This window comes from Mesocricetus auratus, unplaced genomic scaffold, assembly GCF_017639785.1.
Source record: "Mesocricetus auratus isolate SY011 unplaced genomic scaffold, BCM_Maur_2.0 Super-Scaffold_100019, whole genome shotgun sequence".
NCBI classification, from domain to species: domain Eukaryota; kingdom Metazoa; phylum Chordata; class Mammalia; order Rodentia; family Cricetidae; genus Mesocricetus; species Mesocricetus auratus.
The window spans coordinates 30,298,043-30,325,164 of NW_024429200.1; positions in this window are offsets into that span (position 1 = coordinate 30,298,043).

Here is a 27,122-nt window from a genome sequence, read left to right on the forward strand (position 1 = left end):
TGTGCATTGTGATAGACATGGATCTATCCCAGTCTTCTGCAAGTCAGCTTCCAGTTATGCCAGTACCATTTGTTGAAGATGCTTTCTTTGTCCATTGTATAATTTTAGCTTCTTTGTCAAAGATCAGGTGTTCATACATGTATGGGTTAATGTTGGGATGTTAAATTTGATTTCATTGGTCTATCTGTCTATTTTTGTGCTAATACCAAGCTGTTTTCAGTACTATAACTTTGTAATACAGTTTGAAGTCAGGGATGGTGATGCATCCAGATGTTGCCTTGTTGAACAGGGTTGTTTCGACTATCCTATGTCTTCTGTTTTTCCCTATAAAGTTGAGAAATGTTCTTGCAAGGTCTGTGAAGAATTGTGCTGGGATTTTAATGGGAATTGCATTAAATCTGTATATTGCTTTCGGTAAGTGTTGATCCTGTTCCCATTTCCCTTTCCCCATGTTTTTGGTCTTGTTTGAATGTGTACAAATCTTGCTGGATTCTGTCACAGTCTCTCCTAGTTCCTATGTGAATCAACTCTGTTATATGTGGGAACTATTGTTTCTTCAGAGTCAAGAACCATATCGGGCTCACAATCCTTCTGCCTTCTCCTCAGTCTAAATCTTTGAGCCTTCAATGGATGGGTGTTATATAGACTCCCCATTGAGGGCTGAATATTCTGAAATTTTTCATTTTCTACTTGTTTTCTAACTGTGGGTCTCTGTGCCCTCTGTTACCTTCTCCTTTACAAGGAAATATATCTGATGAAGGTTCAGATATACAACACTTGATGTGTATAGCATTATGTGGTTATGGGTCATTTTATTTCTATGTTCATTTAGCAGAATAGAAACAGTGACTAGGCTTTCTCCTAGGTCCTAGTCCTAAGTCCTTGGCCTCATTAATAGTGTCAGTTATAGGTTCTATCTCATGGAGTAAACCTTAAATTCAATCAGAAGGAGGTTGTTTACTCCAATAACATTTGTATCACTATTTCTTGCATGCAGATAGCTATTTTAGCTAAAAGAGATTGTATCTGGGTGAGGTACATGTATAATAACATAACTCTGTGAATACATTCTGTAGGAGTAAAGTTTCTGGTTGCATACCAGCTAAAATTCCCCATGTTTTACACTATTAGTATGTGGTATCTTCCGCAACATAGTCTTACTGTTAGGTGCAGACAGTAACCAATAGTATTTTCAATAACCTGCAATGTTGCAAGGGGACAAAGACTTAACAATATGTAACCAAAATCTAACTTTTAAAAGAATATTACCATAGTGTGTAGGGAAGAAATTCTGAAGTTTATTTTAGCAGAAATTACATAGTAATTTCAAACTTAATAGAGTAAAATTGTTATTATCTGAAATAATTCTGACCCTAGAGAAAATGATAGTGAAATCACGCCTAAAATTTGTTTTGTCCCTATGCTCCAACTCTTTCCTTTTTCCTCTGTCCCCTGCCATCTCCTTTACAAGGTCCTAATAATCTCAATGTTGCCTTATGCTGCTTTCATGTTTCATATTCCCAGGGCAATAGTAATAGGCATAAAATATCCATGAGAAAAATAGGTATGATGAAGTCAGAGATGCATATACATTCTGACAATACTATTCCATACACAATGAAAATCTTACATGTTGATGTCATGCAATGTAAAGGATAAGTAATGTCTTTTTATTTAAGAGTTGTGTAATTAATTACTCCAAAATGTAGTGACCTACAATAATTGCATGTGTTCTTACAAATTGACAGTATAGGCAGGATTTTGTCCATGAAGTCTGCCTTTCTTACTCAGTATAAGAACAGATTCATCGCTAGGGTGGACTCAGGGGAACAAGCCTTAACTTGCTTTCACATAACTAGGAGCAAAGATGCTACAAGTTTAGGAGACTTTTGACACATCTACAGAGCTTTTGTCTGTAGTCTCTAAAGAACAGCAGCTTCAGGAAGCCCAACTTCTTAAATCTTGGAGTTTTCCAGCTTGAGAGAAAGAAAGAGGGATAGAGACCTAGAGATAAAGTTAGATTTAGAGTTTAACTCCCTTCATGTTATAGTCATGTAGTATGACTTCAACATTCTATTTATGAAGGGAATCACAAAGCCCAATTTAGGTATAAGAAATCAAAATCAGCACCACTTCATATTTTCGGAAGAAAATGAGTGACATAAGAAACACTACAATAGCCAATTTTGAAAGCTGTACTCTGCCTCATATCTCAAGTTATTTACTGGTTTTACTCTGTGCTATTATTCCGTGTCTTACGTAACAGGAACTTCTCTGTATAATTCCTCATGAAAGTGAACTGAACACAAGGTACTATGACAATTTAGGCTGTATGTCGAGAACACACATTCTCTGAAACAAACCTACACTGAGTGGAGTTAATGTTCCCATGATATCACCTGTTCTTTTATTTTATTATATTCCTTATCAAGTTGTTGCTATTTTTCAGAAATTAATCCATTGTCTTACATGACAATCAAGTTGATATCTGTGAGTGAATGAGTCAAACTACTTCATTTTAAAGAAGACAGCTTGGAAAGTGCCTCAGATTTACTTAAATGAGTGCTGGGCTGAATGACAAACTTACTTTAGTCCCTGGATTTATTTATGTCAGATTCAGCTAAAACTCAGTCCCCTATTTCATTCCATTTCTGAAGTGTGAATATTAGGTAATGGAGAGGATTGATTAAGAAGTTCAAATGAGAAATAAGAAACTTCTTCCATGACTGCTTTGGCTGGACTTTGAAGTTCATGGCTAGAGGCAGTTAGGTGACTACAGATTTAAGCTATTTGTAATGAGAGGGATGGTTTTCGTTTCACCAGTTAAACTAAATTCTTGCCTTTAGAAATACATTGCTCCAGGACTAGTGTCATGGTGTAAAAAGTTTACTTTTTCTTGCTTTCATTTTCTGTTTCTTCCAGAGTTGAACCTGGGAAAATTTTTGCACATATAAAAATGCAAAATACATTATATAATTTAACCCCCTTTTAAGAAAGTCAACTTTTGTCAATAGAGTTGTGAATATACACAAAAAGGCAATGAATGGCATCCAGTACATTATAAAATAAGTTATAAAATCCATGTGAATAAGAAATGCCAAATAGTTTTTACAACTACTTTTAGTAGTATGGGAAGGAAAAGTATTTGTAAATTAGAGACTAAAATTGTTTTCCAGAGGCTACTCAAAGTCTATAACCTTCAGCCAATTATTTAATTAACCTCCCTATCTATAAAATTAAAAAGTTAATTGCCTTACTTCTTTCACTATGAAGACACAATGGAATGTTTCATTGAAACTACTCTGAAAAAATGCCAACATGGTATACAATTCAGTGGCATCATGGTTAATACTGGTTGGACTAAATGTCTTCCTTTCCTCTGTCTGTCCTTATTCACACCTTGGGAAATAATATTATCATCAGTCAAAAGAAGGTCCATGGCAGTAGTCCTAGTACTTAGATTATTTGCAACAGAAAACTGATTTTAAGGCCACCAGAGAATATAACTCCTTGGTATCATACTTTCTTAGCCTTCTGGATTACCTAGCTTAGATCCCTAGTACCACAAAAAGTCAGCAACTGCACATGTAATATCAGAAGTTCAAGGTCATCCTCAGGTACACAGCGAGTTCAAGGCCAACCTATGCAATAAGAGACTCTGTGTTGAGAGGACGGAGACAGAGATGGAGAGATATGGAGACTTGGAGAGACACAGAGAGAACAGAGTATCACCATCACCATTTACTCAGTTCTGCCTTCCCGAACCCCAAGATCATGCGAGACCCTCTACTCCCAAGTTTGCATTTGTCCCAAGGGCCTTTCTTCATGCTTTCCCATTGCCCTGCTTTCCATATCCTAAGGCTAAGGTCAGTTCTCCACAGATTAGCCATGCTCTTCTTTTTCCGAGAAGCCATTTTAAAAACCAGTCATATTGAAGTGAAAATTTTAGTGAACTTTAAATCACTAAGTTCCTGGGATTCATTTTTTGTAATATGTTCACTTATTTATGACAACACCAACTTAACACTATCTCTGTGTTGATTGCCAAAGCTGGTATGTAGAATATGAAAAGCAAAATAATTAACCTCTTATTTTTAGAAACTTATAAACTTATGAAAGAAAATGTTGAAATAAAAATAATGTAACTATTCTACATTGTCTTACAATATAATAAATCTATTACTTTGGTGTAATACATAAATATAAAGGAAAATATTTCTCTTAGAATATAAAATAAAAAATTACTATTAATAAGCAACCAAAATAAAAATGATCCATCTCATAAAATATTAAATCACATAGATATGTAAACATTTACATTGGAACTGATGTGCTTGACCAGTGCTCAGGAAATAATTTATTTTTAAGTACAATTAGTATAATAAAGAAAGCATAGCAGTATCTCAAAATAAATAACAGGTACAAGAGAAAGCTAAATCTGATATAGTGTAATATTCTATACAATATAAACTTTGGAAAGAAATAAAAAAGTTGGATTTCTCCTAAAATTGCCAAGCCAGTTTCAAGACTAATTTAAGTAATTAAACCTGAAATTTTCTTAGGATTCAATATCATTTCTTGGGATAATTGATTTGGAGTTTAAATGTGACCAAGTAAGAGATTCTGGGCTGGTAAATTGTTGTAAACACCTACTGCCACAGCAGTTCTGAGCTTTCTTTCTTCTGCAGTAAGGGAAAGCAGGGAGTCAGGTTCTTTTGCTTATAATAAATAGACTGATAAATGGCTATAGGGATGTTATCTAACATAGTTAGGTGCCTGTGTCGGGAAGAAGGAAGATATGTATAATTACTTGATGGAAAAAGTGCATCAATAAGGCTAGGATGTTTTTTGTTTTTTGTTTCTTATTTCTTGTTTTCTCTGTGCTTAGTGTCTCTTGGACATTGGAATAGGAGCTTCTTTTTTCTACAGACCTGGCAATTCACAACAGGGACTGAAGGGCCCTCACATTCTAGGCTCTCAACTATTTGGCATGGACTAAACTTTATTGTAAGAGATCCTGCTTAAAAATAAAAGCAAAAGAGTACTGAAATAAAATTGTGAAGTTGTATGCTTTTCTTTTAGGAAATGGTGGTATTAAAACTAGATTCTTCACTTTTAGAGATGTTATTTCCTTGAAATATTTTCATTAAAGAAGTGATTAGTTCTAAATGCTGAGAATCTATTAAAGCAAAAGAGGCAAAGAAATTCATACACAAAATTGAGCTTTTATAAAGCTCTCCACTTAATATTTTTCCAAGATAAATTGTTACAAAAGACCAGATTATAGACAATTTTAAAGAATGTTCATAGAAGCAAGTCAAACATGAACGTTCTGACTCTTCTTCTGGGAGACAGCACTTTCATCAAACTCCTAAGAAGTGTTACTCAGAAGACTGAAGACTTAGTATTTGAAAACCAAAATGTCACTCTCAAACAATTTTAATAAATAGTTGCCAAGCATAAGGTTGGAATTGGCATTGTGGCTCAAGATAAGTGACGCCAGTTTGGGTGAATATAAACTTCACATTTATTAATTAAATATTTGAAAAAATGTGAACTACTTATAAGCCTTAGTTACTATGTTGCACTTACTGACTTTCCCTTAGTTTGTGTTTCATATCAAGTAGATGTAATAAAGCAAATATTACAGTCAAGATATAGAATATGCAAATGAACTGTGCATGGAAATAAATAAAGCTCAAAGGACCATAGGATAGAGATGATATCACAGACAGAAAACATCACTGTAAATAAACATATGAGTTAATGAATGAGCTGTATCTTAAGTCTCAACTTTTCTTTGTATTGTGTCCACCTGACTAATTATGAACATCACAGACCACAAAGGAACAAATGAATTAACAGTGGCAAGAGTGTCAGGAATTTGAACATAGATTAAAGGGGTTCAGAAGGCACATATTTTATGACTTTATACTGGCTGTACTGGTTGTTAAGCCAAATAAATGATGGTATATACCTATACTACTATTATAAACAATGATTTATAATATCATGATTTTATGTCATTCTATGAGAATACTCAAAACTTTCCAGGAATCAGTTAAGCTGCTATAGGAATTTGGTGAAAAATCCTTAGTCATGACCTTGTAAGTCATCAGAAATTAAATTCTAAATATGAATAGGTTCTTATATACTACAGTTATTTATATAAGGCATAATCAAAAGCAGACTATCATCTCTTGGCAATAACTCAGCAGAAAACAGTAAAGCATATAGAAACTGGGAGAGTTATTTATTATGGATAAATTTAAAACATGTGTCAAGGTGGAACTGAAAGAGACCAAATTAGCCGTAATGTAGAGCATTGATTTTTTTCACCCATTGAAATGAAAAATTCACATACATACACGTTTGGCACTCACAAATGCTTGGAAACGTCAAGCTAAATATAAGCTCTGAAATACAGGCTATAAGACATCTCTCAGAATTTTAACACGGAGTCTTTTATACTTCAGATGACTTCATTGTGTTTCACAAGTGTTCCCTTCACCTAAGGCCATAATCGTTTCCTCTGAAAATCCAATGTGGATACTGAAAGGATAGTTGAGTTTGATTATGTCAGTCATGAACATAGCCTCAGTGCCATCTCTTATTAGATCTTCAGGGGCTACTATCAGATTATAAACTGAAAAACAAAATATTGCCATGCTATCTCTGTTAACCTTAAGAAGTTGGAAGATTCCTCCTTGTTTGTGAAGCTATCTAATTGCTAATCTATAATACTTTTAATACATTATGTTTCCTGATTGATCTATTGCCAGCTGACCTCACACTGCCCACAGCTATATTAATCCTATTATTCATATCCTATTACAGAGTATCACTGAAGCTACTTAATGAGTTCTGAAAGGCTGGCTTGCCAGATTCCAATATTAATGGTAATCACACTATTATTCATTCTCTTATTCTTAATTATAATGCACACGATTGTATTAATTGTACTCAGTAAGGTTCAACATTTCTCTTCTCCTCAGTTATCTTAAAGCAGATACTATGTTTTTAGAGAGAACATAGCTTAGGTATGTCATTACCATATATATTGTTTTGATCCATTGAGGTGATAAATTATTTCACAAGGTAAAATGATGTAATATATTTAGATATTAAGTCCTGTGGCAAGGTAAAGTATGGGATATATAGAACAAAGTAAGGTTTATCAAAACTAGGTAGACTATTCTAGCAAAGGTCTATATTTTGAGTTGCTGATACATTCCCAGACCAGTAAATACCCTAACAGGATGGATAAGTCTGTCTTGGATGATAAGCTTACTTGTTAAGGGAAGTACATTTTCTTTTGAATTAATCACTCTGTATGAAAATGGTAATATCACCACCCTGAAAATCTATGATACCTTATCATCAACTTTAGTCTAAAGAGTTGCTAAAGAGAAATAATAGGTTTTTAAACTCCAATGAAACATATTGACAATGACATGTCTCTCGATTAAAAAACTTTGAAAATATGAATTTACAATTAAAAGAACAAAATTCCATATGATGGTTTGCTTGTACTTAGTGGGGGAAATAACTGGGTTTCCTTGGTGGTAAAGGGTCCTGGGACAAAGTGAGCAGATTGGTTTGGTATACTGTGTTCATACCAGAAGTGTATAGCTATGGTTTTCTTGCATTAGTTCTACCATGAGAAGGATTTCTCTAAAGAATAGGCTATGTAAGTAGTAATATGAACATTATCTGACTTAATATGTCACCATTTTGGTGGATATATGCTTTATTTCTCTCCAATGTTGTTTTCTAGTTTTCATTTTGAAACAATATTACTTAACTCAGCTTTTTCGAACATGATTTTAAAGAAAGACTACATATAAAAGTAAAGTCTTAAGTTAAATGAGACCTTCCTCTACATAGATGCAAACTTCAAAACCACACGAGAGAGGGATTTTTACAGAGCAAAGTAAAAGCATTTACAAATGAAACTTAAGCCAACTAAAATAAGTGCACTCTTGAATTGTGACCTTTATACCCCCAAATGCATTTTAAACATTGGGTTGCTTTTCATTTTATAGTGCACAGCTGCATGTACTCACACAGGAGTACAGAAAATATACATGTGGAGCCAGTTATAAGGGAATACTCTGGGCCCACGGACTCCTACCCCTGCTCCAATTCTGTCCCCATACTGGTCTTACAACTGGAACTATAATTTTATCAGTACCAGTTAATTTAAAAGAGGTAAACAGATGTTTGTATATACTCACATTGGGTAGTGCATAGTTACTCTAAGTACATTGCTCTGGGAGAAAGAAGAGTGACATATATGTATAGTGAATCACATGGCTCTGTTAAATATTAGCAATCAAGAATGTTCACAAATAATGACTTCAAAGCATTACTGTTTATTGATTTGTTCACTTATTCATCTTTTATTAGTCTTGTTTGGAATGAACCAACCTTAAGTCCTGAATATGTTCAAGTACATGTCGTCCATTCATTCTCTTACTATAAGAAATTCACAGGTAAATGGATGGACCTAGAAGAAACTATTCTGAGTGAGGCAGTGCAGACCCAGAAAGACAAACATATTATGTGCTCACTCATTAGTGGATATTAGACACAGAACAGCCTACAATCCACAACCCCATAGAAGCTAGGAAACAAGGAGGAACCTAAGATATACATACATGGACCCCCACCCCACCCCTTGAAGAGGATAAAGGGACAAGATCTCCTGAGCAAAATGTAAATTGGGCAAGAAAATTAGGGGAGGAGAAGAAGGGAGGAGAAAGAGAAGGGGGAGAGCATGAGGAATCAGGAAGGTTGGGAGAATAAGAGAGAAGGAGACCAAATAAAGAGATACCTTAATAGAGGGAGCCATTATGGGCTTAATGATAAACCTGGCACTAGGACATTCTCCAGGGATTCACAAGGATGACCCTAACTAAGAATCTAAGCAATAGTGGAAAGGTTATCTCAAATGCCCTTCATGAGATTGATGGCTACCTTAAATGACAACATAGAGCCTTTTTCCAGTATCTGAAGGAAGCAGAAACAGAGATTCACAGCTAAGCACTGAGTCAAACTCCTGGAATCCAGTTATATAGAGGGAGGAATTATGAGCAACGGGGTCAAGACCATGCTGGGGAAACCCTCAGAAACAGCTGACATGAGCAAGTGGGAGATCACAGACCCCAATCTGACAGCTGGGGAACATATATAAGATTGAACCAGTCCCACTGAACATAGGTGGCCATTGGGGAGCCTGGACACACTATGGGGCCTCTGGCTGTGGAACCAGTATTTTCCCATAGTGCAGGAATGGGTTTTGGCAGCCCATTCCCTAAGGAGGGACACTCTTCCAGTCTAGATTCACAGCTGGAGGGCGAAGGTCCTACCACAAATGATGTGACAGACTTTGATGATCCCCCATTGGAGGTCTCACTCTCTCTGAAGAGTGGATGGGGGATGGGATGGGGAATTGGTGGGGAAAATGGAAGGAGAAGAGGGAACTGAGATTAGTTTGTAAAATAAGATTGTTTTTAATTTAAATAAAAATTAATTTAAAACAAGATTTTTCATGATTATTGATATTTCATTTTATTTAAATCATAGCCAAAGTCTATGTAGTGATTATTATTTTTCATATCATATTATTGTTAGAACACTAAGTTATGGCAAGTATTATTTGCAACACATTACAGATATCAGATTCTATGTTTGCAGCACCCTGTAAATTCTTCACAAATGTAACTAATTTGAATAACTAAAACAATTACAAAGCTTTACACATATCTAATACCCACTTAGTAACTGAAGGTTTTTTGGGTTTGCTTTTGGTATTTTCTGAAAACTTAACTGCTGGGGTATTTTGAAATAAAAAGCAAAAGACTCATTCAGTGGAAAAAAGCAATGGGAGGACAGGATATAGCAGTCCTGTACTTTCAGGCTATACTGTTAGAAACTCACAAAGAAGCTAGTGTGATGGGTTAGTAGTGAAAAGAATTTAGCTCCAAGACAGATGACCTAAGTGTGATTCTCAGAAACCACAAGCCAAAAGAAGAGAACTGACCGCAGCTACTTGTTCCTTTACTTACATGAGTACACCATCACACACACACACACACACACACACACACACACACACACACACACACACACACACACAGAGAAAGAGAGAGAGAGAGAGAGAGAGAGAAGCCACAGAAAGAAAATAATTGAAGGAGTTTTTAAAACTTAAATAATTTTCTGAAAGATGATCTAACAAGTTAAAAAGCAAACTTATAACAGCATTTATGAAAAAATCTGACAGCTAAAAGTAGCAGCCTAAACAATGTAGATGTGGCTCCATTGTTCAGGTTTCAGTGTACATGCACAAAACCCTGCCTTCAACACCCAGCACCACAAAACAAACAAAAGCAAATCAAAAAACAAAGCAGAATGTATTCTTCATGGTTAATGCGTGCTTAGAGTTTTAAGAATAAAGTGTCTTCTTGTCACTTTGTGTTAATGTGTTTTTCTAGTCTTTGATTTTTGAAACAGGTTACATCAACCTCAGTACTTATCCAACTGAGTTTGATGCTAACCATAGAAAGTTGTGCCTCTGGTCTGCTCTGAACCTCAAGCAGCACATCGCTGTTTGATTCTGCTAGTGGAAGCTACAGGTTTTGCTTTTGAACTTCATGGAAATGGGCTTACTTCTTCTATGCTTCTCTGTCTTCTTTCAGTCAACAGAGTGATCTGAAGCACACGTACTTCATCGCAAGTAGCACCAATGAGTGTTTACTTATAGGAAAATAGTATATTTGGCTTTTTCCTATCATGAATGTAGATATTTGATGAATAAGCAGGTGCATATTCCATTATTTTTATAAAAGCCTGCTGAACAGCATTTCATACAGTCCATATATTGGCAAACATCTCCTTAAAAGCCACATAGTAAATACTTTGGACTCTCAGAGCTGTATGCCACATAAAGTAATTTGTACCAACATATAAAAGCAGCCACAGACAATATCTGAGTCATGTTTGCTATGATAATTTGCATTTAGATTTTGCCTCCTCTAAGGGTCCTTGGTGGGAGAAAGTTTGGAATGGGATAGTGATTTGATTTGGGTATTTGGGAATTTGGGAATTTTATTTTCAATATTTAAAGAGTTTAAACCTTTTTTGATATTTTAATATAATTATATTACTTTTCTCTCAAAACACACCTGTTTGCCCGTTGGCCCCTTGCTTTATTTCAATTCATGACCTCTTTTTCTTTAATTGTTAAGTTTGTGTGTGTGTGTGTGTGTGTGTGTGTGTGTTTGTGTGTATGTGTGCGTGTGCGTGTTTATAAAGACATGAGTGCAATGTGAGGATACTTTGACACTTGTCATGGACACATGTGACAGGTTTTAAGGATACTAACTTTGAGACCCTATAATTATGTGTGTTTAATGTGTTCACAGCTGTTTGAAACAAATATGAATAATTCAAAGGTGTTTAAATACACAAACATGAGTAATGAGTGATCAAATAATAATATCACCATTCAGCATGACCTCTGTACACTTACCATTAATCACTATATTTATTACTCATTAATTAACTCCAAAAAACAGCATATGTTTAAGTAGCATAAGAATTAAGGAAACTACATCAATACACTTTTGCCTTGTTAAATTTCCTATGATTGCACATTAGTAGAATAGTTTTGTTTCTGATTATAGTACTGTGTATTTTCACAAAAGTCATAATTATAAGATGGGGGACTCCATCTCTGTCCTCATGATAGCCCACTAAGAGATAATACATGTCCCCCTCTAGAGAGTATTATTTTGTGTAGTATGGACAAAGAAAGAGTCAGGGGCTTTGATTGATCCAAGGCACAATCACTACTGAGTCCCTACTGAGTTCTATGTTGCTCAGCTTGAGTCTTTTCAAAATCATGATTGCATGAGAAAATTGCCTGTAGGACTTAGAATCAACATGAATATTGTTCTACCAACTAGTATAGATCTTTAAAAACAGCATCCTTTTCTTTGCTGTCTATCCATATACTGCCAATTAAACCATGGGACACTGACAAAAATAGCAATCACAGTCAACTACATCAAGCAAACAGTGCTCTGTATCCAAAGAGCAGATGAGACATTTGTCCTGGTTTTCTTCCTTGATAATGTAAAGTCTTAGGACCATCTCACATATCTCAATGAAACACATTTATGCTGTATTTATGTAAGAATGACTCATTTGATAGATATATTTCAATGAGGACTACATATACTGACAAGATTTCTAAGCAAGAGTAGCTAGCTGGTTATGTGTATTTTGTCAATTTGTTTTGTTTGTACTCTCTTAGTCTTTATATTAATTGTGATTTTATATTATGTAGTATCAAAACTTCCTTTTGGATTTCTGACATCTTTCTCAACAAAGAGACAAATGAGATTATGCTTGTGAAGCCTGGGTTCTTAATTACAAAAATGTACCGTTTTAAACTGTATTCCTCTTAATACAGACAGATTCACAATGAAACACATGGAGACTGTAAGTGTTCTTTACACTTGATTGTGCCAACATGTATATTTAGTCTCAGAATTGTGTATTCCATACATTATTATAATACAAAATAATAATCTGTTCTGAGGACTTTTGTTGTATAGAATCTTTTTACTTTTATGACTTTAGAAATCATGAAACACTCAATAACGAGCTAGTTCATCCATGTAATTTTTTCAGCATGCTTTATGCCTCAGAATTATTTTTCACATTTAAATATGTTTGTAGAATAAACCTTTTCAGATACATAAATGGCTGATTTCCCGGAATTACACTAAAGACTCTCTGAAATATATTATTATGTAACTTTAAGATTAGAAGATTTTGTAAATGTTTATGACTATCTGATATGGGAATTGATCGATCTAACAAGCTTAAACTGCATTACATTCCACGAAAACAGTTAGAACCTTGAGGCAAGCCATCAAATAGAAATAGCAACATTAATCAAAACATGACTCCCCACAAGAATTAAAGTTTTCATGTGTACAAGAGTACTGGAGCAGAGCAGTTGGTAACACTGTTTACTCTGCTGAAAAAGCAAACTCACATTTACATTACTTTAAAGGAGAGGATCTCCTTAGAAACAGAGGACAGTAAGTCTTTTTGAAACCAAGTTCCACTGTCACACCATCCTAGCTTTTTTGCTGAATATTTTAGGCTAACAAATATATATATATATATATATATATATATATTCACTGAAGGTCATGCTAACCAAAAGTATTTATGTTTTCATGGTACCACAAAACTATCAACCTCTAAAATTCTTACTTGATTATTATAATGGTAACTAGTCATATTGATATTCATTCCTTATTAAAATTGTAATTGTTTAGGAGTCACCCAGAAAACAACATATTTCAACTTGAAAATTATGAGGATATAATTATTAAATGCATAATAGCCAAATAAAGTTTATCTATGCCATTGTTTTAAACCAGCAAATTTAACATTAATATATATACACGTATGATTAGATACATAGAGGCTGATAGAAATTAGTCACTGAACTGCCATTCATTATTTACTTTTGTTCATGTGTGAAGACTATTTTTGTAAGTATATGTCTTTCAAACATTTCATAGTAAAATATGAATATCTGACTCTTTTTATTATTATTTTAATTTTAAATACCTTGTTTTACATGTAAATCTCAGTTCCCTCTCCCTCCCGTCCTCCCGCACCTCCCACACAATCTCCCCCAGCCTCCTACCCTATCACCACTTCCTTCCACATAGGCGATATCTAGTGTCTGTCATTTCACTCAGGACAGGGTCCAAGCACTCCCCTAAGAGTCCAGGCTGAGAGAGCATCCCTCTTTGTGTTATGGACACACAAAGTCTGTTTGTATGCCAAGGATAAACACTGATCCACTGCCCAGTGCCCCATAGGTTGCACAGGCCTCCTCACTGACTCTCACATTCAGGGGGTCTGTATCAGTCCCATGCTGGCCTCCCAGCTGTCGGTCTGGGGTCCAAGAACTCTCCCCTGTTCAGATCAGCTGGTTTTGCTCTGCTGGTTTTGCCAGCACATTCTTTGACAATTTGCTCATTGCTCCTCTCTCTCTGTCACTGGGATCCTTGGGTTCAGTTCAGTGTTTAACTGTGGGTGTTTGCCTCTGCTTCCATATGTCACTGCATGAAGGCTCCACGATGGTCAAGTTCATTATCAGGAATGGGCATTCGAGGTGGTCTCTCCACTGTTCTTTAGCATGCCAGTTGGTGTCATCCCTTTAGATCATTAGAGGTCTCACTGGTGCCAGATCTGTCTTCTAACCTCTGATTCCCTCTTCCCCCTGTTCTATCCCATACTCAACCTTCCTGTTCCACCATGACCTACTCTTTCTTCTTTTTCTCCCCCTCTCTTCTTCCCAGCTCCCACACCCCCACCCCTTGCCTTGTTGCCAATCTGTTCAGAAGATCTTGCCTCATTCCTCTTCTCTGGGGTACCATGCATATCTCTCTTAGGTTCTTTCCTGTTTACCAGACTCTCTGTCAGTGGAAGTGTAGACTGCCATTATCCTGATCCATGTCTAAAATCCCTATATGAGTGAGTACATACCATGTTTGTCCCTTTGTGACTGGGTTACCTCACTCAGGATGGTTTCTTCTAGTACCATCCATTTACCTGTGAATTTCAAGATTTCATTTTTTTTTCTGCTGAGTAATACTCCACTGTGTAAATGTACCACATTTTCTCTATCCACTCTTCAGTTGAGAGGCATCTAGATTGCTTCCAGGTTCTGGCTATGAACATAGTGGAGCAGATGCCCTTGGTGTATGAATGCGCCTCTTTTGCATATATGCCTAAGAGTGGAATTGCTGGGTCTTGTGGTAGATTGATTCACATTTTCCGGAGGAACCGCCATACTGATTTCCAAAGTGGCTGTATGAGTTGGCACTCCCACTAGAAGTGGAGAAGTGTTCCCCTGTCTCTATATCCTGTCCAGCATACATTGTCTTCAGTGTTTTTGATTTTAGCCATTCTGACAGGAGTAAGATGGTATCTCAAAGTTGTTTTGATGTGCATATCCCTGATGGCTAAGGTTGTTGAACACTTTCTTAAGTGTCTCTTGGCCATTTTAGCCTCCTCTATTGAGAATTCTCTATTTAGGCCTGTACACCTCCTTTTTTTAAAAATCATTTTTTATTTTAATTTTAAATAGCTTGTTTTACATGTCAATCCCAGTTCCCTCTCCCTCCCCCTCCTCCTGCACTCCCCTTCCCCCCCCACCCTCCCACCCTATTGCCAAATCCTTCCACATAGGGGATATCTAGAGTCTGTCATTTTACTCTGGGTAGGGTCCTTTGGTGTTTTGGAGATTTGCTTCTTGAGTTATTTGTAAATTTTTGAGATAAGCTCTCTGTCAGATGTGGGGTTAGTGAATATCTTTTCCCATTCTGTGGACTGCCTTTTTGTCTTGTTGACTATGTCCTTTGCCTTACAGAAGCTTCTTAGTTTAAGGAGGTCCCATTTGTTAATTGTCGATCTCAGTGTCTATGCTACTGGTGTTTTTTTCAGGAAGTGGTCTCCTGTACCAGCTCGTTGAAGAGTATCTCCCACTTTCTCTTCTAAGAGTTTCAGTGTGGTTGGATTAATGTTGAGATCTTTAATCCATTTGGACTTATGTTTTGTACAAGGCAACAGACATGGATCTATCTGCAGTCTTCTGCAGACCAGTACCCAGTTATGCCAGCACCATTTGTTGAAGATGCTTTCCCTTTTCCATTGTATAGTTTTAGCTTCTTTGTCAAAATCAAGTGATCATAGGTATGTGGGTTAAAATTAGAGCTTTCAATTCGGTTCCATTGGTCTACCTGCCTATTTTTGTGCCAATACCAAGCTGTTTTCAGGACTATAGCTGTATAATAGAGCTTGAAGTCAGGTATGGTGATGCCTCCTGAATTTCTGTTATTGTATAGGGTTGTTTGGGCTATCCTGTGCCTTTTGTTTTTCCATATGAAGTTGATTATTTTCTTTCAAGGTCTTTGAATAATTGTGCTGGAATTTTGATAGGGATTGCATTGATCTATAGACTGCTTTTGGCAAGATTGCCATTTTTATTTTGTTGATCCTACCAATCCAAGAGCATGGGAGATCTTTCCATTATCTGGTATCCTCTTTGATTTCTTTCTTTAAAGACTCAAAGTTCTTGATATACAGGCCTTTCACTTACTTGGTTAACATTATCCCCAGATATTTGATGCTGTTTATGGCTATTGTAAAGGGTAATGTTTCTCTAATTTCTTTCTCAGCCACTTAATCATCTGTGAATAATAGGGCCACTGATTTTTTTGAGTTAACCTTGTATCCTGCCCCTTTGCTGAAGGTGTTTATCAGCTAACAGCTGAAAGTTCTAGAACAAAAAGAAGCAAACTCACCCAGGAGGAGCAGACGCCAGGAAATAATCAAATTGAGGGCTGAAATCAATCAAGTAGAAACCAGGAAAACATTGAGAAGAATCAATGAAACAAAGAGTTGATTCTTTGAGAAAATCAACAAAATAGACAAACCTCTGTCCAAACTAACCAAAGACAGAGAGAGAGCATGCTAATTAACAAAATCAGGAATGAAAAAGAGGACATAACAATGGACACTGAGGTAATCCAGAGAATCATCAGGGCATACTTTGAAAATCTGTACTCCACAAAATTTGAAAATTTAAAGGAAATGGAAAATTTCCTGGTAGATATCCCTTGCCAAAACTAAATCAAGAACAGATAAACAATCTAAACAGACCTATAACACTTAATGAAGTAGAAGCTGTCATCAAAAGACTCCCAATGAAAAAAAGCCCAGGCCCAGATGTCTTCAGGGCAGAATTCTACCAGAAATTCAAAGAAGAGCTAATTCCAATACTCCTCACAATATTCTACACAGTGGAAGTAGGAGGCTCACTGCCAAGCTCTTTTTACGAGGCTACAATTACCTTGATACCCAAGCCACACAAAGACACAACTAAGAAAGAGAACTATAGACCAATTTCCCTCATGAACTTCGATGTAAAAATACTCAATAAAATACTAGCAAACCAGATTCAAGAACACATCAGAAAAATCATCGACCATGATCAAGTAGGCTTCATCCCAGGAATGCAGGGATGGTCCAACATTAGAAATTCTATCAATGTAATCCACCATATAAACAAACTGCGAAAGAAAAACCACATGATCACCTCACTAGATGCTGAAAATACTTTGACAAAATCCAGCACTCCTTTATGATAAAGATCCTAGAGAGATCAGGGAAAACAGGAACATTCCTGAACATAATAAAAACAATATACAGTAAACCAACAGCTAACATCAAACTAAATTTAGAAAAACTCAACACAGTTCCTCAAAAATCAGGAACAAGACGAGGCTGTCCACTCTCTCCATATCTCTTCAATATTGTACTTGAAGTTCTGGCTACAGCAATAAGACAACAAAAGGAGATCAAGGGGATACAAATAGGAAAAGAAGATGTCACATAAGTGACCCGAAAAACTCCACAAGGGAACCTCTGACTCTCAACTTACCAGTGTTCTCTATTTACTTAGATTCCCAACCTCTTCATACTGTCAACATCAGTGACTTTCTTCTCACTGAGCACTACATGTAGTGGTTACCATACACTCTTTACAATTGCCAGACTTGCTCCCAATTCTCTATCATAGCACAAGACTGAAAGCAAGCCATGTAGTTAACATTGCAATCACTTTTCCTTTCTTACCATGAGTTTAAGGCTACATTGATATTAATTGTGAACACATCAACTTAGTATAAGAATACATCCAAGGTACAAAAGCAAATTGCTATTCTATAAAATTTTACATCGTGAGTCTGGGGTGTCAGTGAAGTGTCACTCTGAGGAATACTGACCTGAATGAGTCTGTCTGCCAAACTAAGCCTGTATTAGCTGCACACTTATGTAAATTTCTCACTGATTATCTCTTACTGAGAGGCCTTAATGAGAGTAATAAAATAGGGAGGTCTAAATTAGAACACAAATATTTTTCATGACAATAGAAATGCAAATATGATTCTAATAATGTTTGCTATTTATAGATATTCAACTCTAGCTGCACTAATGCATATAGCACATTTTCACGTTCTCCCTTTCAATATGTGATTGTATAAAGGTAAAAGTCATGGAGATAAGAAAAATCCAACCTATAGTCTATGTCTCTTTCATAAAAAGAGAATTTGATGTTCAACAAAGATAGCATTACATTAATATAAGTGTTCATAGAGATTAAGTCCGGTTAATGTCAAAATTTCTTATAATGTCTTCTATGAGATGAGAATAAAACCTAAGAGAGAAATCACTGATGCTTTTATATTATGTATGAACCCACAATAATTAATTAATTTAGATTAGCAACCTCTGTATTTTCAAAACATTGAAAATTTCTAGGTAGTCATAGTGATAACACATTTGCAATCACTGAATTGGAGAGGTGGATTCAGGAAGACAAGGAATTCAAAGTTAGTCTCAGGTACATATCAAGTTATGTGGCAGCATGGACTACATGAGACTCTCCTTTAAAAAACATAAAAACACAAGGAAAGAAAGTTTTAGATGATACACTCATTGTCTTACAGTCTCTACCTCTGTGTATATTTGAAAGTTATTGCTATTATAGTGTTATAAAGATTTAAAATGAAAATAGCAAATATTATTTCTCTATACCTATCAAATAATACATGCCTTTTTTTAATCTCTTGGGCAAATTTGGAGGTTTTAGGTGCAATGGAAAAAAGTAATTCATGGTCTGGAGTTGCTTTCTGATTTTGATTGTGTCAAATCTTTCCACAAAAGAGAAGACTGTAGCAGCATTTGGCATCTCCCTTTAAGACACATAAAGAATTTTACCGTGGTTGGCGGAGTGTAACTAGAATGCAAGGTTTCCCAGGATTTCCTAGCTAAAACTCTGTATGAATTGTAAGACTCATAGTGAAAAACCACCCCATGATAATGGAATTCACTGCCAAATTACCAGGTATGAGGACGTTAAAAGGAATAAAATGTTGCAAACAGCATTAACAAAGCAATAACTCTTACAATCTCATTCTGTTTTGTTACTTATCAATTGTAAAAGTACTGGAAAAAATGAAAAACAATATATAGAATTTGAGCATGACAACTTAACTAGGCGAAGAACTCCTCTTCTATATGGAGAAATTCTAATTTTCTCATCTGAATAGTTACTATCTATTCCAATTGAGAATTCAATTACAAGCACAAGAGGAATAAAACATCAATCTAAATAATAAATTTCAATGTGAGATAGAAGACAAAAATACGTGCGTGTATTAATATATGTTAATTTTATTATTCACATAGTACATAATATGTTTTTAATGTGCTTTGACAAACTGGAAACAGCCAACATTAACAAAAAATAATAGGGTTAGTTTGTGTATCCAGATGCTAATTTATAAGCAGTGATTATTCTATTTCTTATCATGCATTTGTAAAAAAACTCAGTGAAATAAATTAATCTTTAAAAAAAAGCACATGGAGTTAGTGCTATTATGGAATGTATCAGCATTCTAGAATGAAAAATAAAATAGAGAACTAAGACATCAATTGTATATACTAGCATGAAAAAGTTTAGTTAAATATATAAAAATGTTGGGGGAGCTCTAGGAAAATCATGTGTTGCCATTGTCAGTAGCAAGGCCCATCAGCTTCATGGAAGCAACACTAAGTTTCAAGTGGACAGAATGACATTAATCAGAGCACTCACACTAGATGGATCAATGTAAAATATGATTTTCTTAATAGACATGGGCATTACACTGATAATTAAATAAACTTTTACTACTTAAACTATCACAACTATAGAAGCAACAGGGACCATACATACCTGACTTGAATTAAAAGGTAAACAAAGATAAATTTTCCTAAGCCCATTTTGGAGGTGCTTTATCAATTCAAATTGACTGGTAACTATAATAACTTTATTCTGTCTTTCAGCACTATAGAAACCAAATAAATAAAGTCGTGGGCACATGATTAATTAGCATGGGTGAAGCTAATCTTTGAAGGCACATTTCTCATGAATGTAGCATCCTTTCCAGAAACACCAGGGATGCTATTTGGGAATCATAGTTATTTTTATCACTGGTGAACCAACAAATAATAACCGCGTTAGAAAAATGCTAGGTTGAATGTTAGATTCTATGTATAATAAAAATACAGTTCACATTTTCCTCTTAAGCACTTCACTCATTTTAAGTGTGTATTTGCCAAAAATTTTGGGGAGGGGAGTAGGCATTTAATCATTTATAAGAAAAGAATTTGAGTATTATTTATTTATTCTTGTAATTGTCTATATATTTAAACATTTTCCAACTGAATTTATAGTAAGGAATGCAATGCATAGCAAGAAAGTTTTAAATATGAGTGTGCTGCATGGAGGCAGTTTTAAATCATTTGTTTTTTTTAAAAAAAACTTGTTATTAAGTCAACATTTCTCAACATTTGAGCCTGACCTCTCGGGGGTTGGTCAAAAGACCCTCTCACATGGGTCACCTTAGACAATTGGAAAACAGATAATTACATTATAATTCATAAAAGTAGCAATATTACACTTCTGAAAATAATTTTATGCCTGAGAGGCCATCACAAAATGAGGAACTGTATTAAAGTTGAAGCATAGGAATGTTGAGGACCACTGTTTTAAATGAAGATGGAAGAAAAGCCTTGGGGTCTCAGACTATGAAGTATTAATCAATTTTCTAAAGCTTGGGAGAGGAAGACATTCAGGTTGATTTCCATTTACCACTCTTCTGATGAAGGGACATAAGACTAATCCTACCCCACTGCTTACTCACAATGCGATTTGAGTCAGCCTCTTAATGTCTTAGTTTCCTAAATTAGAAGCCTTCCTCACAAGATATTGTAGGAGTGACCTCCTGAATAGAGCTGACTCATGGTACTCAGTACATGGTAGTTTTTCTCACTACAATTTCCTTGTGCCCATCCAAGTTTGGAATGTGCTGAAAGGCCTCCACACTCCCTATACATGAGTAATGAAAATCAAGAACATCTGTTCATACTAGACATGGCCTATGTGATTTGTGCATACAGTTAGGAAGGGTGCTTGTGTTTCAAGCCTCAAATGAAGACTGTAGGAAGAAGCCATCAAGCAGAGCTCTCAAGGCTTTAATACCTAGGAGCTTTCCATTTCAAAAAATGAAAACAACTCAGCTCCCTGACATTTCCTTCTGTACATCTTCATTTTGATTTTCCTGTAAGGCAGGTAAAAAGTGGCTACAGACACTCAATGATCCTTGCACTTCTAATCTCTGTTTTGTCTCTTTCTCTAGTGGATGAGACTTTGGGAACTGTTAGAAGACCACAGTCTCTCCCATATTGCTTCGTTTGCCAGTTGGTATCTTCTTTGTAGATCTCTGGTAATCTCACCAGTGCCAGATCTCTCCTCAAACCTACAATGGCTCCCTCTATTATGGTATCTCTCAAGCTGATCTCCTCTATTCTTTCCCCGACTCATTCTTCCTGCTCTCCCATGTCCTTCTCTCCTCTCCTCTTCTCCCCCTCTCCTTTTCCCGGCTCCCTCTCACCCCCCCCATGCTCCCAATATGTTCAGATTTTCACTCATTCTCCTTCTCTGGAGGTATCTCACATATCTCTTCTAGTGTTCTTCTTGTTTCACAGACTTTCTGTCAGTGGAACTGTAGGTTGTCACACCCCTGATCTATGCGTAAAATCCATATATGAGTGAATACAAATCATGTTTCTGTTTGTGACTGGGTTACCTCACTCAGGATGGTTTCTTCTAGCGCCATCCATTTGCCTACAAATTTCAAGATTCCATTGTTTTCTGCTGACTAGTACTACACTGTGTAAATGTACCACATATTCTCTATCCACTCTTCAGTTGAAGGGCATATAGGTTGATTCCAGGTGCTGTCTGTTACAAATAATGCTGCTATGAACATAGTGGAAGAGACGTCCTTGTTGTATTACTGTGGCTCTTTTGGGTATATGCCTAAGAGCGGAATTGCTGGGTCTTCTGGTAAACTAATTCCCATTTTCCTGAGGAATCTCCATACTGATTTCCAAAGTGGCTGTCAGTGAATAGGCCTGGCCAATATATGGGTCCTTGGGCAGTAGATCGGTATTTATCCATGGCATACAAATAGACTTTGGGTGCCTCTCCCACAATGAAGGATGTTCTCTCAACCTAGGCCTTGCCCTGAATGAAATGACAGACTCTGGATATCCCCATGGAGGTACTCATCCTCCCTGGGGAATAGAGTGAGGACTGGGGGACTTGGGGGTAGGTAGGAGGTAGGGGAGGAGGGAAGGAAGAGGGAGCTGGGATTGACAGGTGAAACAAGCTTGTTGCTAATTTAAATAAATAAACTTAAAAAAAGATTGTAGTCTCTACTGTAACATCATGCCTCTCCCACTGTTCCACTGGACAGTGTTGCTTTAGATTCACATCCCAATGGAAAAGCATCGTGAATACACAGCCAGACACCATTTTCTCCTTTCCCATTCAAGCTATCCTCAAATTACATCACTCTGGCTTTCTTCTCCCACCACTGTGTCATGACTATTTACGACAGATCATTTCACTAAGTGTAATGAGTACAAAACGTAGAAGGACCTTTTCCTCAGTGTTTCCTATGCCTCAGTATTAACAAAACTCAGTTTACTTCTTAGTCATTGAAATATTCTCCTCCCTGCCATTGGACATCCAAATCCCTCGGTCTTTTCAATATCTGAGGTTTTTTTTTTGTTTGTTTGTTTCTCTTGATTTTTTTTTCATTTTTTAAAGTTAGAAACAAGCTTGTTTCACATGTCAATCCCAGCTCCCTCTCCCTCCCCCTCCTCCCCCTCCTCCCCCACCAGTCCCCCAATCCCCCACCCAATCTCCACTATGATCCCCATGGAGGGTGAGCCCCTCCATGGTGGATCTCCAGAGTTTGTCATTTCATCCATGGCAGGGTCTAGGCCCTCCTACAAAAGTCCAGGCCGAGAGAGCATCCCTCATTGTGGGATGGTCACTCAAAGTCTATTTGTATTCCAGAGATAAATAATAGTTTTATTCAGACCCCTTTCCTTTACCTTTTGTTTAAATGCTGGCATTGGTATACAGTGTTTCTCCATTTAAGGCCATAGCCTTAAATACAACCATCTAGAATCAGATGCAGAGATTCATGGCCCAAGCACCAGCAGAACTTCTAGAGTCTAGTAGAAGAGAGGATGAAGAGATTATATGAACAAGGCAGGTCAAGATAATGAAGGGACAGAGACAGCAGGCTGGAGCTATTGGAAGCTCATGGACTCTAGACCGGGGGAACATGCATGGCACTGAATTAGGATTCATTGTATTAGCTGGTTTGTTTGTGGGATCCCTGGCAGTGGGACCAGGATCTGTCCCAAGTGCATGAACTGACTTTATGGAGCCCATTCCTATGGTGGGATGCCTTGCTCAGCCTTGATTCAGGAGTGAAGGGGCTTGGTCCTTCCTCAACTGAGGTGCCAGGTTCTGTTGATTCCCCATGTGAGAATAGGGAGATGATGGGACAGGGAGGCAGAGAGGGGAGAGGGGAGGGAGGGGGAACTGTGGTTGATATGCAAAAGTGAATAAATAGTTTAAAAAAAGTCATCCATCTAGTATTGGTGCTTTACTGTATCTTCATTCTAAATAGTCATTCCCACCTTTGAAAAGTCATCTATCATACCGCACTCTGCAGTAAATTGTCACTGTCATATATCTTCTCATCTTGTTGGCATGTTGCCTCTTTCTTAAATCATGGGTATGAGTCCTCCTTTCCCACTGCTTTCCATGCCACCTTGTGCATCCGTCTAAGTTACACTTCATGACAAGTATAAATATCCTGGACTACCTGTGTCTTGATTTTAACAGGGTCAACGGTAACCACTTCCTATCCAGCCTCATTTCTGGGATGAGTATTAAACAGATTATTAGTATGTGAGTTTCTCCAATGTGGCTTTTTCTGGATCTACATGAATATAACATGTTGTGTAGCACCTAGCCTCTGATGTGATCATTAACCACTGGAGTGTTAGGACTATAATTTAGTTATTTATTGTCTCATCAGTGGGAGTAGGAGAGCATACATCTTTGAAGAACACCCAATTCTTTGGCTTATAGTTACAAAGATCACAAATCACCCAGGAAAAAAAACATCTGGGTTGATGCATCTTCTTGGTATACATTGTATTTTTTATGTACTTATTTGTCCTGTTCTCATTTTTTCACTGGCTCTACCCAAACTAACCATATGTGACATCTAATGAGGAGACATAAGGATATCAAACTTTCCCAAAAAACACTCTAAGCTTTTGAAATGAAGTCATGTTTTTAAAGTGGAAGTTAATTCGAAGTTAGCTTATGCTTTTTATCCCTAGAGTGGGATAAGTAAGTGTGCAATTGATTTTAATTTAATATTCATGGTGTATTACAGCTGCTGGAGAATATAAGGGACTTTTTTAAGGAAAGAAAGCCTAGCCTGGACCTAATCTCACCCTTAGAATTATTGCTAGAGTTGCAAGGACACTTGAATTCCAAACAACTTGTATATAGAAAATAACTATATAAATATGTTTTAAGAGACAGAACCCACATAAGAAGACAGAAGAGCAGTTATGGCCTATGTAGACTTCAAATGAAATTTTATCTCTATGTCACAATGTCTATGTGAGACTGATACTGTGGTCTTTCCTCGTACACATTTGTATCTGAATTGTTTCTATCCAGACCATGTCGTGGCCAACTCTTCCGTATCATTCACTACCTGCTTCAAATGCCATTTCCACCAAAAGCAATAAATTAAATTTAATGATCTGTTTTGAAAAGCCATGGAAAACCTAGTACTTTTTAGGTAGCCCAATATGGCCTCTAACTACTGATAACCTCAATCATGCCTCAACCCCAGTTGTTGTGATATCAACCCCGGGCATGAGATATCACAGAGTTATTTCTATGATCACCTTTCTGGCATTAACTTCTCCCTTCCATACCCTGTGCTATTATGTAGTATTGAGCCCATTTGTTCCCTTATTTTTCTGCTTACAATAAAAGCAAAACACTCAAGAGTAAGCTACATGACAAGAGGGACAATGTTGCATATATCACATTTCCATGTCCACTCTTCCCTTCTCATATGTATATTTGACACATGTATGTGCTGTGGTGACACAGAAAGAAACTTATCTATTTCTAAGAGTTTCCTCATTTATAAAATGAACCTACTGAGAACATGCAGTATGCAAACTGAGCAGTGTATGTATATTAAGACATATATATACATATGAAGTAGCAATGGGAAAAGATGTCACAAATTTGAAAGAGAGCAGGGAGGATGGGTACATGAGAGGGCTTGAAGGAAGAAAAGGGAAGGGAATAATTATGTAATTATATTACTTATGCATGCACATTCCAGAGGACAACCTCAGTCCCATCCATCCTATCTTTTGAGACAGGGTCTTCCACTGAGCTGGAGCTTTGAGAACAGGCTATGCTTGCTGGTTAGAGAGGCCCAGGTATCTACCCACCCCTGTGTCCCCAGTGCTGGGATTTTAAGTAATGCTACTATATTTGGCATCTTTTTGTCAGTGTTGGGATCAAACATAGGTACTCATGTTGGTAAAACAAGCACCTTTTCAATTAATTTATCTGCCCGCCTCAGGTCTTTTATACCTATTTGTAAAATGTCTTTCATGCCAATTCTATTTAATTTTAATAAAAAACAAAACAAAAATATATTGAAAACAAGAAAATATATGACTTAACTTTCCTTTTTTTTAATTTTTTTTTAGTTTTATTTTCCAGTTTAAATTTAGATAAGAAACAAGGTTGCTTCACAAGTCAGTTCCAGGTCCCTCTCCCATTCCCTCCCTTCCTCCCGTGCCCTCCCCCCCCCCCGTTATCCCCTCATTTCTCCAGGGAGGGTGAGGCCCTCCATGGGGGTGTGCATAGTGTGTCATTTCATATAGGGCAGGGCCTAGACCCTTCCCCAAGAGTTCAGGGTGAGAGTGCACCTCACATTGTTCTATGGGAGTCCAAAGTCCGTGTGTATACTTGGGATGGGTACTGATCTGCTGCCCAAGGCTCAGTAGATTCCCTAGGCCTCTTCACTGACACCCAGATTCAGGGGGTCTTGATCAGTCCCATGCTGGCTTCCCAGGCTAATGCCTGGGATTCAAGAGTTAACCTTTGTCTGGTCAGCTGTTTCTGGGGGTTAAACCAGTCCAGTCTTAATCCCTTTGATCATCAGTCCTCCCTCTCTGTTACTGGCTTTCTTGAGTTCAGCTCAGTACTTAACCAAGGGAGTCTGCCTCTTCTTCGATCAGCCACTAAATAAAGTTTTTGATCTTCAAACTGTAGAGATTTACCTTTTCTCAATAATAAAACAAGTTGGCTAAGGTCACTTAAGAGTAAAAAATCGTGTACTTAATAAAAAGAATATTTTTTCAAACTGAACATAGTGACACACACCTTTAGTCTCAACACTTGAAATTCAGAGCCATGTAGATCTCTGAGTTAGAGGCCAGCCTGGTCTACAAAGTGAGTTTTCCTGGACAGCCAGAGCTAAACTGTGAGACTATGTCTCAAGAAAGAAGGCGGGTGGTGGCACATTTTGTTTTTATAAATGAGTTTTTGAGTTTTAGTTCAAAATCCCAAAACATGTTTTTAGCAATATGGCACATGCCACAAGATACTGGAAATGACAAGATAAAGGCATGCACAAAGTCTGAGGGTATTTTAGTCCATATTTATAATGTTTACTTGAATACAGAAATCCCAACCAAGACTTGAATACAGAAATCACAACCAAGGTAATGAATGCAAGGGGGATCTTTTGTCTTAACAAAAACTTGCTCATATCCCTCTGGTCTTCCCTATGATTTCCTTCTTTGCCATTATTGGCATGTCTCAGATTGAATTCTTTCAGTTTAGTTTTCCTATGAAAGCAGATAGGAGTGTTATTTCTGCCTGACTCCCAACCCAGTATTGTCATCATCACTGACTATTGGAAGAAAGCTACTTTTTATCTTTAATCTTAGTTATTTTATTTAGAATATTCCTTAAGAAGATTTTTCACTCTACA